General features: G+C 39.9%; 1 long non-coding RNA gene across 1 annotated transcript in view; it reads left to right on the top strand.

Moving 5' to 3' along the window:
* The window catches only part of LOC108530282 (uncharacterized), a 52500-nt gene that overhangs the window by 1867 nt on the left and 31926 nt on the right, over positions 1 to 18707 (top strand). The window lies entirely within an intron of this gene.

Here is an 18707-nt window from a genome sequence, read left to right as displayed (position 1 = left end):
TTTTCAGTAGAGACGGGGGTTTCACCATTTTGACCAGGCTGGTCTGTAACTCCTGACCTCCAGTGATCCGCCCTCCTCAGCGTCCCGAAGTGCTGGCATTACAGGCATGAACCACAGTGCCTGGCCTTAAACTTTTAAAATAATCATTCTGGTTGCTGCGTGGAAAATGGATTAGAGGGGACCGAATGTGGAAGTGGAAGGCCACTTAGAAAGCTGTTACAGTAGAACCCTGATTCCTGACTCCTACAACAAAGCTCCTTTTCCAGGTCCCTGCTTCTTCCTCTCACACAAGGACTCTGCTCTCTCCAAAAGTTATAACAGAAAAAAATAGAGTAAGTAAAAAGCATGTGAACTTGTAGTTACTGGAAATTTTCTTAAATGCAAATGAAAATGAGAGAGATGAAAAGGAAAATCATTGAAAAAATTCAGACTGCAGAAGCATCCTGCCTGAAAAGTCACAGCAACAGGCAAAAAATAAAACAACCTAGGGAAAACCTCAGGTTGCACCTGGACAGATAAACAGCTTTAAACACAGATAAACAAGCACAGAAGGAGTGGGGGAGTCTCGACTTCATACTCATACAATGGGCCCCAGTAAAAACTGTGGGCCTTAATAAGTACATTCCTTTCCCTTTAGGCACACTAAGATAGGGAAGCTAGAAACTTATGCAGGGAGGGTGGGGGGAGGCCTGCAGCTGCAAAAAAATGTTTGGGAACAGACACAGAAACTTAAGCGACACAAAGCAGCACAGAGCAACACAAACTAAAAGCCTGCTTATGTGATCAAGGAATTGGGTAAAGGCTGATAGAAACTCTGCTCTATGCTGATAGCACACCTGGTCCCAACTAAATCTTCAGGCCCTAGGAAAATAAGACACCCTCTCCTCACTAGTCCGTTTATAAAACCCTGACGTTTTACAACAACTTGGTAGTCCACTCAGACTGCCCTCTCCAATGCAGAGAGGAGCTTTTCTTTCTTTCACTCTAATAACTTTTGCTCCAACACCACCTTTGTGTCCATGTTCCTTAATTTTCTTGGACATAAGGACAAAGAACCCAGGGTACTAATTCAGACAATGAGAAACTGCTACGTTAAGGTGCATTGGTGAGACTGCAACAAAATAAAGAATAATTTTAAACTGTTCAAATGGCGGGCAGTAATGAAAAAACTCAGTGCTCAGGAGAGCACAATACTGTCCTTCACTGCATTGCTAGCATGAATTTTTTGGAAAGTAAAGGTTCTGCTTCAAGAACTAGAAAAGTCAGATTGTTTGATGAAGTAATTACATTTAGGGGAGTCTACCCTGATAAATAAGAATTATAGACATTAGTAATGGGAGCTGAGGGCAGGGAGCTATTCATCATTTTTGTACAATGATCAGCCCTTTTTTTCTTCCTTTTTTTGGCAATCAATAGCAACATTTCCTAGATCCCCCAGGAGAGGGGTAAGGAGCCAAGAAATCCCACATTATAAGATTTGCAGCATCTGAAGTAACTGTGTGAATAGCATGATTAAATAATTTCAGGTTTTCTATGTCTTCCTGAGTCAGTTTTAAAATAAATGAAAATGTTCTGTTAATCTTACTTTATGAACATATGTGAAAATATCTAGCAGTGTCCAAAAAAAAAAAAAGTATAACATGACCTGAGTTCACTGAAGGACTTCAAGTTTGATTAAATACAAGGAAGTCAAATCAATTAATGTAATTCTTTATATGAAAAGATTAAAGGAGAGATTAAAGGAGAAAAGCATTCAATTTTTTTAAAGCAAGGCTATTATATTATATACATAATATATATATTCAGAATGGGAGAAGAAATTGGAATCCAGCCTGGGCAACATGGCAAATATATATATATATAATGTATATTATATAATATATAATATGTAATATATAATATGCATTGTTTATTATACATACTATAAATATATAATTTCAATAGCCTTTGAGGTACAAGTAGCTTTTTATTACATGCATGTATTGTACAGTGGTGACATATGAGATTTTAGTGCACTCATCACCTGAGTAGTGTACATTGTACCCAATATGCAGTTTGTCACCAGGCTGGAGTGCAGTGGCACGATCGCAGCTCACTGTAGCCTCAACCTCCTGAGCTTAAGCAGTCCTCCCACCTCAGCCCCCGCAAGTAGCTGGGACTACAGGCTTGTGCCACCACGCCTGGCTAATTTTTTTGTATTTTTTGTAGAGACGGAGTTTTGCCATGTTGCCCAGGCTGGTCTCCAGTTCCTAAGTTAAAGTGATCTGCCTGCCTCGGCCTCCCAAAATGCTAGGATTACAGGCATGAGCCACTGTGCCCAGCCTATACGCAGCTTTTTATCCCTCACTTCTCTCCCAATCTCCTCTTTCTGAGTCTCCGAAGTTCATTTTACCACTCTGCATGCTTTTGCATACCCGTACCTTAGCTCCCACTTATAAGTGAGAACACACTGTATTTGATTTTCCATTACTGAGTTAATTCACTTAGAGTAATGGCCTCCAGCTCCATCCAAGTTGCTCCAAAAGACATTATTTTGTTCTTTCTTATGCTGAATAGTATTCCATGGCGTATATATACCACATTTTATTTTTCCAATCATTGATTGATAGACACTTAGGTTGGTTTCATATCTTTGCAATTGTGAACATTCAATAATTTTCAACACACATTCATGGTTAATATTTCTAGGAAACTATGCATAGAAGAAAACTTTCTTTAACCAGTAAAAGGCAACTTCAAAAACATTCAGTAAACTTATATTCAGTGATGAATTTTTTTTTTTTTTTTTTGAGATGGAGCCTCGCTCTGTCGCCCAGGCTGGAGTGCAGTGGCGCAGTCTCGGCTCACTGCAAGCTCCGCCTCCCAGGTTCATGCCATTCTCCTGCCTCAGCCTCCGGAGTAGCTGGGACTACAGGCGCCCGCCACCATGCCCGGCTAATTTTGTTTTTTTTGTATTTTAGTAGAGACGGGGTTTCACTGTGTTTGCCAGGATGGTCTCAATCTCCTGACCTTGTGATCCGCCCACCTCGGCCTCCCAAAGTGCTGGGATTACAGGCGTGAGCCACCGCACCCGGCCAGTGACAAATTTTTTAGAAATATTTTCTTTAGTTTAAGAACGTTAAGGATGATACTATCACTGCTTCTGTTGAGCACTGCATTGAATATCTTAGCCTGCCAAATAAATGAAGAACATAGGATAGAAGAGTTGAAAAGGAAAACCCAGGCTTGGCATGGTGACTCACACCGGTAACCTCACACTTTGGGAAGCCAAGGTGGGCAGATCACCTGAGGTCAAGAGTTTGAGACCAGCTTGGCCAACACGGTGGAACCCTGTCTCTACTAAAAATACAATAATTAGCCTGGCACAGTGGCATGCTCCTGTGATCTCAGCTACTTGGGAGGCTGAGTTAGGAGAACTGTTTGAACCTGGGAGGTGGAGGTTGCAGTAAGACGAGATCTGGCCACTGCACTCCAGCCTGGATGACAAAGCGAGACTCTGTCTCAAAAAAAAAAAAAAGAGGAAAAACCAAAACTTGTCTTGCTAAGAAGTCTGACCCAATAGCAAAAGAAAATTGTGGTAAGCAGAATAATGCTTCCTGCAAAGTTGTTCACATCCTAATCCTCTAAACTTAAGAATTTTCAGATCGATCTATATCATTTAAAACAAACAGAAGCATAGTATATGGAATATTAGATAATTCCTATGAATCTGTAGAAAGAAACCACAAAACAAAACAATGAACAAAAAAACCCAGATAAGCCAGTAGGCAAATAGACAAAATAAGCATTTTTGCCCAAGGTGAAATGTGAATGGTCATGGAATATATGAAAATATACTCAATTTCATTAATACTTAGATAAATGCAAATTAAAACCTCCATGAAATACATTTTCACCATTATTAGGCAAAAATTAAAAAGTTGGACACTAGCAAGTTTTGGCACGTAAGTATATTGGTAAGGGTAGCGTGGATTAGTGCAGCCAGTGGGAAACAGTTTTTTATCATTTGGTAAGGTGTACATATCCTACAAATCAGCAATGTATATACTAGATATATAACCTAAAGAAATTCTTTCACATGGGTACCTGGGTACCTATAAAAGAGTATTTTAGCACGGTGATTCACAGTAGGAAAAATCTAGAAACAACTCAAATATTTATCAACAGTAGAATGGATTCATAAACTGCAATATAATCATTTGAGGAAGTGCCATACCATAGTGAATATTAATTAACTACAGCTAGAAATTCAACATAACTGAATCTCAAAAGCATAATCTTAAGCAAAAAAAGATGAGTTATAGATGAATATATATACAATGATTTTATGTGAACATTCTTTTAAAAACCAAAACTAAACAATGTATTGTTAGGATGCATATATGAGAGTTAGGACTACATAAGAAGTTAAAAAAAAAAGATTAACATGAATTTTAAGAACGTGCTTACCTCTCTGGCAGAGGAAAGGATATGTGATTTGGGAGTAGTATACAGCTTCTAAATTGTTGGTAATGTTCTATTTCTCATGCTGTATCAATGTTACATGAGTGCTCATTTGATTACTATTCCTTAAAATATACATACATTTTATCTACACACTTACAGTTATGTTTCACGTAAAAGGTAAAACATTTTCAATGGGAAAAAAAGAGAAAATCTTTAATGTATCCATGTAATTTACCATATTAATGGATCAAAGGGAAGAAATCATTATCTCAATATGTGCAAATAAACATCTAATAAAGTTCAATGTCTATTTGTAATAAACTCTTAGAAAACTAGGAATGAGACTGAAGTTTAACTTGATAAGTGCTATATATCAAAAACCTAGAGCATGCATTATAATTAATGAAGATACTTTGCATTCATTCTAGTTAAGATCAAAAGAAAGATATCACAATCCCCACTGCTGAAGATCCTAGATAATGCTCTAAAATAAGAAAAATCATTAAGAGATTTAAAGATTCTGTGCTGGTTTTTCTCTGCTCACACTTACGTATCTCTTGTTTGTCCCTCAACCTGCGCTATGCCCTGGGAGCCTAATTTCTCTGGCCAGTCACATCTAGGCTTGCTTGCCCCTCTGACTCTGATTGGCTGGTGGGAGACTCTAGCAGGAGACTGGAGGGTGACTGCATTTGGGTAGTGGCTGAGTTCCACCTCCTTTGGCCACAGTCCCCATTACACAACACTTTTTCCATGGCTGCAACTCTTCCTGGGCTTGGTAACAACTTCCTTGACTCTTCAGGGCTACCTTCTAACTGCCACATAAAATGCAAGTAAAAAACAAGACATGAGAATAGCTTGGTATTCTCAACTCACATCGGAAACTGAGAATGCTCATGGAGTGTTTGAAGCCTCAGTAAAAGGCTTTTAAGGTAGGGGTCTCCTTTGCGTGCTATCTAATGCCTGAGGTGCTTGCACAAATTATTCTTTCCCTTTTAGATTTTTTTTTTTTTAATTTAATTAATGTTGTTTATATTTTCCTTCCTTTTTATTTTCTTTAGATTTTATGTTCTTTTTCTAATGTTTTGAGTTGGATGCTTGTCTGAATAGTTTTTTTTCTGTCTTAATTTTTTTTTTATTATACTTTAAGTCCTAGGGTACATGTGCACAACGTGCAGGTATGACACATAGGTATACGTATGCCATATTGGTTTGCTGAACCCATCATCTCATCATTTACATTAGGTATTTCTCCTAATGCTATACCTCCCCAGGCCCCCACCCCCCAGCAGGCCCCCCGTGTGTAATGTGCCCCGCCCTGTGTCCAAGTGATCTCATTGTTCAGTTCACACCTATGAGTGAGAACATGCGGTGTTTAGTTTTCTGTCCTTGTGATACTTTGCGGAGAATGATGGTTTCCAGCGTCATCCATGTCCCTGCAAAGGACATGAACTCGTCCTTTTTTATGGCTTCATAGTATTCCATGGTGTATATGTGCCACATTTTCTTTATCCAGTCTATCATTGAAAGACATCTGGGTTGGTTCCAAGTCTTTGCTATTGTGAACAGTGCCACAATAAACATACTTGTGCATGTGTCTTTATAGTAGCATGATTTATAATCCTTTGGGTACATACCCAATAATAGGATTGCTGGGTCAGATGGTAATTCTAGTTCTGGATCCTTGAGGAATCGCCACACTGTTTTCCACAATGGTTGAACGAATTTACACTCCCACCAACAGTGTAAAAGTGTTCCTGTTTCTCCACATCCTCTCCAGCATCTGTTGTTTCCTGACTTTTTAATGATTGCCATTCTAACTGGCATGAGATGGTATCTCATTGTGGTTTTGATTTGTATTTCTCTGATGACCAGTGATGATGAGCATTTTTTCATGTTGGCTGCGCAGATGTCTTCTTTTGAGAGGTGTCTGTTTATATCCTTTGCGCACTTTTTGATGTTTTTTTTCCTTGTAAATTCGTTTAAGTTTTTGTAAATTCTGGATGTTAGCCCTTTGTCAGATAGGTATATTGCAAAAATTTTCTCCCATTCTGCAGGTTGCCTATTCACTCTGACGGTAGTTTCTTTAGCCACGCAGAAGCTCTTTAGTTTAATTAGATCCCATTTGTCAATTTTGGCTTTTGTTGCCATTGCTTTTGGTGTTTTAGTCATGAAGTCCTTGCGCATGCCTATGTCCTGAATGGTATTGCCTAGGTTTTCTTCTAGGGTTTTTATGGTTTTAGGTCTTATATTTAAGTCTTTAATCCATCTTGAATTAATTTTTGTATAAGATGTAAGGAAGGGATCCAGTTTCAGCTTTCTACATATGGCTAGCCAGTTTTCCCAGCACCATTTATTAAATAGGGAATCCTTTCCCCATTTCTTGTTTTTGTCAGGTTTGTCAAAATTCAGATGGTTGTAGATGTGTGGTGTTATTTCTGAGGCCCCTGTTTTGTTCCATTGGTCTATATCTCTGTTTTGGTACCAGGTACCATGCTGTTTTGGTTACTGTAGCTTGTAGTATAGTTTGAAGTCAGGTAGTGTGATGCCTCCAGCTTTGTTCTTTTGGCTTAGGATTGTCTTGGCAATGCGGGCTCTTTTTTGGTTCCATATGAACTTTAAAGTAGTTTTTTCCAATTCTGTGAAGAAAGTCATTGGTAGCTTGATGGGGTTGGCATTGAATCTGTACATTACCTTGGGCAGTATGACCAATTTCATGATACTGATTCTTCCTATCCATGAGCATGGAATAGTCTTACATTTGTTTGTGTCCTCTTTTATTTTGTTGAGCAGTGGGTTGTAGTTCCCCTTGAAGAGGTCCTTCACATCCCTTGTAAGTTGGATTCCTAGGTATTTGGATTCCTAGGTTCTCTTTGTAGCAGTTGTGAATGGGAGTTCACTCATGATTTGGCTGTCTGTTAATGGTGTATAGCAATGCTTGTGATTTGTGCACATTGATTTTGTATCCTGAGACTTTGCTAAAGTTGCTTATCAGCTTAAGGAGATTTTGAGCTGAGACAATGGGGTTTTCTAAATATACGCTCATGTCATCTGCAAACAAGGACAATTTGACACCCTCATTTCCTAATTGAATAACTTTTATTTCTTTCTCTTGCCTGATTGCCCTGGCCAGAACTTGCAAAGCTATGTCTAATAGGAATGGCGAGAGAGGGCATCCTTGACTTGTGCTGGATTTCAAAGGGAATGCTTCCCGTTTTTGCCCATTCAGTATGATACTGGCTCTGAGTTCGTAATAAAAAGCTCTTATTTTTTTGAGGTATGTCGCATGAATACCCAGTTTATTGAGAGTTTTTAGCATGAAGGGGTGTTGAATTTTATCGAACGCCTTTTCTACATCTATTGAGATAATCGTGGTTTTTGTCATTGCTTCTGTTTATGTGATGGATTACGTTTATTGATTTGCATATGTTGGACCAGCTGTGCATCCCAGTGATGAAGCCGACTTGATCGTGGTAGATAAGCTTTTTGATGTGCTGCTGGATTCGGTTTGCCAGTATTTTATTGAGGATTTTTGCATCGATGTTCATCAGGTATATTGGTCTAAAATTCTCTTTTTTTTGTTGTGTCTCTGCCAGGCTTTGGTATCAGGATGATGTTGGCCTCATAAAATGAGTTAGGGAGGATTCCCTCTTTTTCTTTTGTTTGGAATAGAAGTTCCAAATAGTTCAGAAGGAATGGTACCAGCTCCTCTTTGTACCTCTGGTAGAATTTGGCTGTGAATCTGTCTAGTCCTGGAGTTTTTTTGATTGGTAGGCTATTAATTATTGCCTCAATTTCAGAGCCTGTTATTGGTCTATTCAGAGATTCAACTTCTTCCTTGTTCAATCTAGTCTTGGGAGGGCATATGTGTCCAGGAATTTACCTATTTCTTCTTAAGTTTCTAGTTTATTTGCACAGAGGTGTTTATAGTATTCCCTGATGGTAGTTTGCATTTCTATGGCATTGGTGGTGGTGTCACTTTTATCATTTTTTATTGCGTCTATTTGATTATTCTGTCTTTTCTTCTTTATCGGTCTTGCTAGAGGTCTGTCAATTTTGTTGATCTTTTTAAAAAACCAGCTCCTGGATTCATTGATTTTTTGAAGGGCTTTTTTGTCTGTCTCTTTCAGTTCTGCTCTGATCTTAGCTATTTCTTGCCTTCTGCTAGATTTTGAATTAGTTTGCTCTTGCTTCTGTAGTTCTTTTAATTGTGATGTTAGGATGTCAATTTTAGATCTTTCCTTCTTTCTCTTGTGGGCATTTAGTGCTATAAATTTCCCTCTACACACTGCTTTAATTGTGTCCCAGAGATTCTGGTACATTGTGTCTTTGTTCTCATTGATTTTATTTCTGCCTTCATTTCGTTATTTACACAGTAGTCATTCAGGAGCAAGTTGTTCAGTTTCCATGTAGTTGTGCGGTTTTGAGTGAGTTTCTTAATCCTGAGTTCTAATTTGATTGCACTGTGGTCTGAGAGACAGTTTGTTGTAATTTCTGTTCTTTTGTATTTGCTGAGGAGTGTTTTACTTCCAACTATGTGGTCAATTTTGGAATGAGTGCGATGTGGTGCTGAGAAGAATGTATATTCTGTTGATTTGAGGTGGAGAGTTCTTGGGGTGGAGAGTTATCTATTAGGTCTGCTTGTTGCAGAGCTGAGTTCAATTCCTGGATATCCTTGTTAACTTTCTGTCTCGTTGATCTATCTAATACTGACAATGGGGTATTAAATTCTCCCATTACTATTGTGTGGGAGTCTAAGTCTCTTTGTAGGTCTCTAAGGAGTTGCTTTATGAATCTGGTTGTTCCTGTATTGGGTGCATATATATTTAGGATAGTTAGCTCTTCTTGTTGAATTGATACCTTTAGCATTATGTAATGGCCTTCTTTGTTTCTTTTGATCTTTGTTGGTTTAAAGTCTGTTTTATCAGAGACTATGATTGCAACCCCTTGTTTTCTTTGCTTTGGATTTCCTTGGTAAATCTTCCTCTATCCCTTTATTTTGAGCCTCTGTGCATCTTGGCATGTGAGATGGGTCTCCTGAATACAGCACACTGATGTCTTGACTCTATCTAATTTTCTAGTCTGTGTCTTTTAACTGGGGCACTCAGCCCATTTACATTTAAGGTTAATATTGTTATGTGTGAATTTGATCCTGTCATTGTGATGTTTACTGGTTATTTTGCCCGTTAATTGATGCAGTTTCTTCCTAGCATCGATGGTCTTTACACTTTGGGTGTTTTTTTTCAGTCACTGGTACCCGTTGTTTCTNCTATCTAATTTTCTAGTCTGTGTCTTTTAACTGGGGCACTCAGCCCATTTACATTTAAGGTTAATATTGTTATGTGTGAATTTGATCCTGTCATTGTGATGTTTACTGGTTATTTTGCCCGTTAATTGATGCAGTTTCTTCCTAGCATCGATGGTCTTTACACTTTGGGTGTTTTTTTTCAGTCACTGGTACCCGTTGTTTCTTTCCATGTTTAGTGCTTGCTTCAGGAGCTCTTGTAAGGCAGGCCTGGTGGTGACAAAATCTCTCGGCATTTGCTTGTCTGTAAAGGATTTTATTTCTCCTTCACTTGTGAAGCTTAGTTTGGCTGGATATGAAATTCTGGGTTGAAAATTCTTTTCTTTAAGAATGTTGAATACTGGCCCCCACTCTCTTCTGGCTTGTAGGGTTTCTGCCGAGAGATCTGCTGTTAGTTTGATGGGCTTCCCTTTGTGGGCAACTCAACCTTTCCCTCTGGCTGCCCTTAACACTTTTTCCTTCATTTCAACCTTGGAGAATCTGACAATTATGTATCTTGGGGTTGCTCTTCTTGAGGAGTATCTTTGTGGTGTTCTCTGTATTTCCTGAATTTGAATGTTAGCCTGTCTTGCTAGGTTGGGGAAGTTATCCTGGATAATATCCTGCAGAGTGTTTTCCAACTTGGTTCCATTCTCCCCATCACTTTCAAGTACACCAATCAAATGTAGATTGGTCCTTTCACAGAGTCCCATATTTCTTGGAGGCTTTGTTCGTTTATGTTTACCCTTTTTTTCTAACCTTGTCTTCTCGCTTTATTTCATTAATTTCATCTTCAATCACTGATACCCTTTCTTCCACTTGATCAAATCAGCTATTGAAACTTCTGCATGCATCACAAAGTTCTCGTGCCATGGTTTTCAGCTCCATTGGGTCATTTAAGATCTTCTCTACACTTTATTCTAGCCATTCGTCTAATCTTTCTTCAAGGTTTTTTTAGCTTCTTTGCGATGGGTTTGAACATCCTTCTTTAGCTTCAAGAAGTTTGTTATTACCGACCTTCTGAAGCCTACTTCTGTCAGCTCGTCAAAGTCATTCTCCGTCCAGCTTTGTTCCGTTGCTCGTGAGGAGCTGCGATCCTTTGGAGGAGAAGAGGTACTCTGATTTTTTTAGGATTTTCAGCTTTTCTGCTCTGGTTTCTCCCCATCTTTATGATTTTATCTACCTTTGGTTTTTTATGTTGGTGACCTACAGATGGGGTTTTGGTGTAGATGACCTTTTTGTTGATGTTGATGCTGTTCCTTTCTGTTTGTTAGTTTTCTTCTAATAGTCAGGTCCCTCAGCTGCAGGTCTGTTGGAGTTTGCTAGAGATCCATTCCTGACTCTGTTTGCCTGCGTATCACCAGTGGAGGCTGCAGAGCAGCAAATACTGCAGCACAGCAAATACTGCTACCTGATTCTTCCTCTGGAAGCTTTGTCTCAGAGGGGCAGCCACCTATATGAGCTGTCTGTTGGCCCCTACTGGGAGGTTTTTCCCAGTTAGGCTACACAGGGGTCAGGGACCCACCTGAGGAGGCCCTCTGTCTGTTCTCAGAGCTCAAACACTGTGCTCTTCAGAGCTGTCAGACAGGGATGTTTAAATCGCAGCAGTTGTCTGCTGACTTTTATTCACCTATGCCCTGTCCGCAGAGGTGGAGTCTAGAGCAGTAGGCCTTGTTGTGCTGCAGTGGACTCCACCCAGTTCGAACTTCCCAGCTGCTTTGTATACCTACTTGAGCCTCAGCAATGGCAGACGCCCCTTTCCCAGCCAGACTGCTCCCTCGCAGTTCGATCTCAGACTGCTGCACTAGCAGTGAGCAAGGCTCTGTGAGCATGGGACCCGCCAAGCCAGGCACAGGGGAGAATCTACTTGTCTGCCAGTTGCTAAGACCTTGGGGAAAGTGCAGTATTTGGGTAGGAGTGTCCTGTTTTTCCAGGTAGTCTGTCACGGCTTCCCTTGGCTAGGAAAGGGAAATCCCCCGGCCCCTTGTGATTCCTGGGTGAGGTAATGCCCTGCCCTGCCTCAGCTCGCCCTCCATGGGCTGCACCCACTGTCCAACTAGTCCCAATGAGATGAACCAGGTACCTCAGTTGGAAATGCAGAAATACCCATCTTCTGCATTGATCATGCTGGGAGCTGCAGACTGGAGCTGTTCCTATTCAGCCATCTTGGAACGCCCTCCTCTTGTTAATTTTTTAAGGTAATAAAATTCTCTGTGTATTAATTTAGCTACACCCCACAAATTTTGATATGTAGTACTTTTACTATCATATATATGTATATATACACATATTGCCATACATTTATACACATATGTATAAAGTACATGATTTCTTCTTTTTCTTTTTTTTTTAATTATACTTTAAGTTCTGTGGTGCATGTGGAGAACGTGCAGGTTTGTTACATAGGTATATACATGCCATGGTTGTTTGCTGCACCCATCAACCCGTCATCTACATTAGATATTTCTCCTAATGCTATCCCTACCCTAGGCCCCCACCCCTAAACAGGCCCTGGTGTGTGATGTTCCCCTCCCTGTGTCCGTGTGTTCTCATTGATCAACTCCTACTTATGAGTGAGAACATGTGGCGTTTGGTTTTCTGTTCTTGCATTAGTTTGCTGAGAATAATGGTTTCCAGTGTCATCCGTGTCCCTGCAAAGGACATGAACTCATTCATTTTTATGGCTGCATAGTATTCCATGGTGTATATGTGCCACATTTTCTTTATCCACTCTATCATTGATGGGCATTTGGATTGGTTCCAAGTCTTTGCTATTGTGAATAGTGCCACAATAAACATACATGTGCATGTGTCTTTATAGCAGCATGACTTATAATTCTTTGGGTATATCCCCAGTAATGGGATGGCTGGGTCAAATGGTATTTCTAGTTCTAGATACTAGAGGAATTGCCACACTGTCTTCCACAATGGTTGAACTAATTTACACTCCCACCAACAGTGTAAAAGCATTTCTATTTCTCCACATCCTCTCCAGCATGTGTTGTTTCCTGACTTTTTAATGATTGCCCTTCTGACTGGCGTGAGATGGTAGCTCATCGTGGTTTTGATTTGCATTTCTCTAATGACCACTTATGATGAGTTTTTTTTTCATATGTTCGTTGGCTGCATAAATGACTTCTTTTGGGGAGTGTCTGTTCATATCTTTTCGCCCACTTTCTGATGGAGTTTTTTTTTTTCTTGTAAATTTGTTTAAGTTCTTTGTAGATTCTGGATATTAGTCCTTTGTCAGATGAATAGATTGCAGAAATTTTCTCCCATTCTGTAGGTTGCCAGTGCATTCTGATGACAGTTTCTTTTGCTGTGCAGAAGTTCTTTAGTTTAATTAGATCCCATTTGTCAATTTTGGCTTTTGCTGTGTTGCTTTTGGTGTTTTAGTAATGAAGTCTTTGCCCATGCATATGTCCTGAATGTTATGGCCTAAGTTTTCTTTCAGGGTTTTTATGGTTTTAGGTCTTACATTTAACTCTTTAATCCATCTTGAGTTAATTTTTGTATAAGGTGTAAGGAAGGGATCCAGTTTTGGCTTTCTGCATATGGCTAGTCAGTTTTCCCAGCACATTTATTAAATAGGGAATCCTTTCTCCATTGCTTGTTTTTGTCAGGTTTGTCAAAAATCAGATGGTTGTAGATATGTGGCATTATTTCTGAGGCCTCTGTTCTGTTCCATTGGTCTATACATATATTTTGGTACCAGTACCATGCTGTTTTTATTGCTGTAGCCTTGTAGTATAGTTTGAAGTTAGGTAGTGTGATGCCTCCAGCTTTGTTCTTTTCATTTAGGATTGTCTTGGCTATGTGGGCTCTTTTTTCATTCCATATGAACTTTAAAGTAGTTTTTTCCAATTTTGTGAAGAAAGTCAATGGTAGCTTGATGGGGATAACATTGAATCCATAAATTACTTTGAGCAGTATGGCCATTTTCACAGTATTGATTATTCCTATCCATGAGCATGCAATGTTTTTCCATTTGTTTGTGTCCTCTCTTATTTTCTTGAGCAGTGGTTTATAGTTCTCCTTGAAGAGGTCCTTAACATCCCTTGTAAGTTGTATTCCTAGGTACTTTATTCTCTTTGTAGCAATTGTGAATGGGAGTTCACTCATGATTTGACTCTGTTATTGGTGTATAGGAATCCTTGTGATTTTTGCACACTGATTTTGTATCCTGAGACTTTGCTGAAGTTGTTTATCAGTTTAAGGAGATTTTGGGCTGAGACAATGGGGTTTTCTAAATATACAATCATGTCATCTGCAAACAGGGACAATTTGACTTCCTCTTTTCCTAATTGAATACACTTTATTTATTTCTCTTGCCTGATTTCCCTGGCCAGAACTTCCAAAACTATGTTGAATAGGAATGGTGAGGGAGGGCATCCTTGTCTTGTGCCGGTTTTCAAAGGGAATGCTTCCAGTTTCTGCCCATTCAGTATGATGGCCTTGGGTTTGTAATAAATAGCTCTTATGATTTTGAGATATGTTCCATCAATGCCTAGTTTATTGAGAGTTTTAAGCATGAAGGGGTGTTGAATATTATTGAAGGCCTTTTCTGCATCTATTGAGATAATCTTGTGGTTTTTGTCATTGGTTCTGTTTATGTGATGGATTATGTTTATTGATTTGCATATGTTGAACCAGCCTTGCATCCCAGGGATGGAGCCGAGTTGATTGTGGTGAATAAGCTTTTTGATGTGCTGCTGGATTCAGTTTGCCAGTATTTTATTTTATTTTATTTTTTTTTTTGTTGAGACGGAGTCTCGCTCTGTCGCCCAGGCTGGAGCTCAGTGGCCGGATCTCAGCTCACTGCAAGCTCTGCCTTCCGGGTTTACGCCATTCTCCTGCCTCAGCCTCCCGAGTAGCTGGGACTACAGGCGCCCGCCACCTCGCCTGGCTAGTTTTTTTTTTTTTTTTTTGTATTTTTTTAGTAGAGACGGGGTTTCACCATGTTAGCCAGGATGGTCTCGATCTCCTGACCTCGTCTCGGCCTCCCAAAGTGCTGAGATTACAGGCTTGAGCCACCGCGCCCGGCCTCAGTTTGCCAGTACTTTATGGAGGATTTTAGCACTGATGTTCATCAGGGATTTTGACCTGAAATTTTCTTTTTTTTGTTGCGTCTCTGCAAGGTTTTGGTATCAGGATGATGCTGGCCTTATACAATGAGTTAGGGAGGATTCCCTCTTATTCCCTTGTTTGGAATAGTTTCAGAAGGAATGGTACCAGCTCCTCTTTGTACCTCTGGTAGAAATCGCCTGTAAATCCATCTGGTGCTGGGCTTGTTTTGGTTGGTAGGCTATTGATTGCTGCCTCAATTTAGAATTTGTTACTGGTTTATTCAGGGATTCGACTTCTTGGTTTAGTCTTTGGAGGGTGTATGTGTCCAGGAATTTACCCATTTCTTCTAGATTTTATAGTTTATTTGCATAGAGATGTTTATAGTATTCTCTGATGACAGTTTGTATTTCTATGGGATTGGTGGTGCTATCCCCTTTATCATTTTTTATTACATCTATTTGATTCTTCTTTTTTTCTTTATTAGTCTGGCTAGGGGTCTATTTTGTTGATCTTTTAAAAAGTCGCCTATTTTGTTGATCTTTTTTAAAAAAATCAGGTCCTGGATTCATTGATTTTTTTTGAAGGGTTTTTGTATCTCTATCTCTTTCAGTTCTGCTCTGATATTAGTTATTTCTTGTCTTCTCCTAGCTTTTGAATTTGTTTGCTCTTGCTTCTCTAGTTCTTTTAATTGTGATGTTAGGGTGTCAATTTTAGATCTTTCCTTCTTTCTCTTGTAGGCATCCAGTGTTATAAATTTCCCTCTGCACACTGTTTTAAATGTGTCCCAGAGATTCTGGTATGTTGTGTCTTTGTTCTCATTGGTTTCAAAGAACATCTTTATGTCTGTCTTCATTTCATTATTTACCCATTAGTCATTCAGGAGCAAGTTGTTCAGTTTCCCTGTGGTTGTGCGGTTTTGAGTGAGTTTCTTAATCCTGAGTTCTAATTTGATTGCATTGTGGTCTGAGAGACAGTTTGATGTAATCTCTGTTCTTTTTTATTTGCTGAGGAGTGTTTTACTTTCAATCATGTGGTCAGTCTCAGAATAAGTGCAATGTGGTGCTGAGAAGAGTGTATATTCTGTTGATTTGGGTTGGAGAATTTTCTAGTTGTCTTAGGTCTGCTTGGTCCATAGCTGAGTTCAAGTCCTGGATATCCTTGTTAGTTTTCTGACTCATTGATATCTGTCTAATATTAACAGTGGTGTGTTAAAGTCTCTCACTATTATTAGGTGGGAGTCTAAGTCTCTTTGCAGGTCTTTAAGAACCTGTTTTATAAATCTGGGTGCTCCTCTATTGGGTGCATATATATTTAGGATAGTTAGCTCCTCTTGAATTGATTCCTTTACCATATGTAATCCCCTTCTTCGTCTGTTTTGATCTTTGTTGGTTTAAGGTCTGTTTTATCAGAGACTCAGATTGCAATCCTTGCTTTTTTTGTTTTTTTGTTTTGTTTTTTGTTTTTGTTTTTCTTTTCCTTTCCTTTTGCTTGGTAAATCTCCATCCCTTCATTTTGAGCATATGTGTGTCTTTGCACGTGAGATGGGTCTCCTGAATACAGCACACTGATAGGTCTTGATTCTTTATCCAATTTGCCAGTCTGTGTGTTTTAACGGGGTTGTTTAGCCTGTTAATATTGTTACGTGTGAATTTGATTCTGTCATTATGATGCTAGCTGGTTATTTTGCTTGTTAGTTGATACAGTTTCTTCATAGCATTGATGGTCTTTACAGTGTGGCATGGTTTGGCAGTGACTGGTACTGGTTGCTTCTTTCCATGTTTAGTGCTTTCTTCAGGAGCTCTTGTAAGGCAGGCCTGGTGGTGACAAAATCGCTCAGCATTTGCTTGTCTGTAAAGGATTTTAATTCTTCTCTGCTTATGAAGCTTAGTTTGGCTGGATATGAAATTCTGGGTTGAAAATTCTTTTCTTTAAGAATGTTGAATATTGGCCCCCACTCTTTTCTGGCTTGTAGGGTTTCTGCTGAGAGATCAACTGTTAGTCTGATGGACTTCCCATTGTGGGTAACCTGATCTTTCTCTCTGGCTGCCCTTAACATTTTTTCCTTCATTTCAACCTTGGAAAATCTGATGATTATGTGTCTTGGGGTTTCTCATCTCGAGGAGTATCTGTGTGGTGTTCTCTGTATTTTCTGAATTTGAATGTTGGCCTGTCTTGCTAGGTTGGGGACGTTTTCCTGGGTAATATGCTGAAGAGTGTTTTCTGTCTTGGTTCCATTTTCCTCGTCACTTTCAGGTACGCCAATCGAATGTAGATTTGGTCTTTTCAGAGTCCCATATTTCTTGGGGCTTTGTTCGTTTCTTTTCCGTCTTTTTTCTCTAATCTTGTCTTCTTGCTTTATTTCATTGAGTTGATCTTCAATCTCTGATATCCTTTCTTCCACTTGATCGATTGGGCTATTGATACTTGTGTATGCTTCACAAAGTTCTCGTCCTGTGTTTTTCAGCTCCATCAGGTCATTTATGTTCTTCTCTAAACTGGTTATTCTGGTTAGCAGTTTGTCTAACCTTTTCTCAAGGTTCTTAGCTTCCATGCATTGGGTTAGAATATCCTCCTTTAGCTCGGTGGAGTTTGTTATTACCCACCTTCTGAAGCCTACTTCTGTCAACTTGTCAAACTCATTCTCTGTCCAGTTTTGTTCCCTTGCTGGCGAGGAATTGTGATCCTTTGGAGGAGAAGAGGTGTTCTGGTTTTTGGAATTTTCAGCCTTTTTGTGTTGGTTTCTCCCCATCTTCATAGATTTATCGACCTTTGGTCTTTGAAGTTGGTGACCTTCAGATGGGGTCTCTGAGTGGACGTCCTTTTTGTTGATGTTGATACTATTCCTCTGTGTTTGTTAGTTTTCCTTTTAGCAGCCAGTCCCCTCTGCTGCAGGTATGCTGGAGTTTGCTGGAGTTCTACTCAGAACCTGTTTGCTTGGGTATCACCAGTGGTGGCTGCAGTACAGCAAAGATTGCTGCCTGTTCCTTCCTCTGGAAGCTTCCTCCCAGAGGGGCACCTGCTGGATGCCAGCCAGAGCTTTCCTGTATGAGGTGTCTGTTGGCTCCTACTGGGAGGTGTCTCCCAGTCAGGATACATGGGGGTCATGGACCCACTTGAGGAGGCAGGCTCTCCCTTATCAGAGCTTGAACGCTATGCTGGTAGATCTCCTGCTCTCTTCAGAGCTTGCAGGTAGGGACGTTTAAGTCTGTTGAAGCTGCACCCACAACTGCCCCTTCTCCAACATGCTCTGTCCCAGGGAGGTGGGGGTTTTATCTATAAGGGGGTTTTATCTGTAAGACTGGGGCTGCTGCCTTTTTTTCAGAGATGCCCTGCTCAGACAGGAGGGAATCTAGAGAGGCAGTCTGGCTGCAGTGGCCTTGCTGAGCTGCGGTGGGCTCCGCCTAGTTCAGACTTCTGGGCGACTTTGTTTACACTGTGAAGGTAAAACTGTTAGTCTGATGGACTTCCCATTGTGGTTAACCTGATCTTTCTCTCTGGCTGCCCTTAACATTTTTTCCTTCATTTCAACCTTGGAAAATCTGATGATTTTGTGTCTTGGGGTTTCTCATCTCGAGGAGTATCTGTGTGGTGTTCTCTGTATTTTCTGAATTTGAATGTTGGCCTGTCTTGCTAGGTTGGGGACGTTTTCCTGGGTAATATGCTGAAGAGTGTTTTCTGTCTTGGTTCCGTTTTCCTCGTCACTTTCAGGTACGCCAATCAAATGTAGATTTGGTCTTTTCAGAGTCCCATATTTCTTGGGACTTTGTTCGTTTCTTTTCCGTCTTTTTTCTCTAATCTTGTCTTCTTGCTTTATTTCATTGAGTTGATCTTCAATCTCTGATATCCTTTCTTCCACTTGATCGATTGGGCTATTGATACTTGTGTATGCTTCACAAAGTTCTCGTCCTGTGTT

This window comes from Rhinopithecus bieti, unplaced genomic scaffold, assembly GCF_001698545.2.
Source record: "Rhinopithecus bieti isolate Rb0 unplaced genomic scaffold, ASM169854v2 scaffold_7648, whole genome shotgun sequence".
In the NCBI taxonomy this organism is placed as follows: domain Eukaryota; kingdom Metazoa; phylum Chordata; class Mammalia; order Primates; family Cercopithecidae; genus Rhinopithecus; species Rhinopithecus bieti.
Note: the sequence above shows the minus strand (reverse complement) of the source record. Positions and strands in the feature narration are given on the sequence as shown.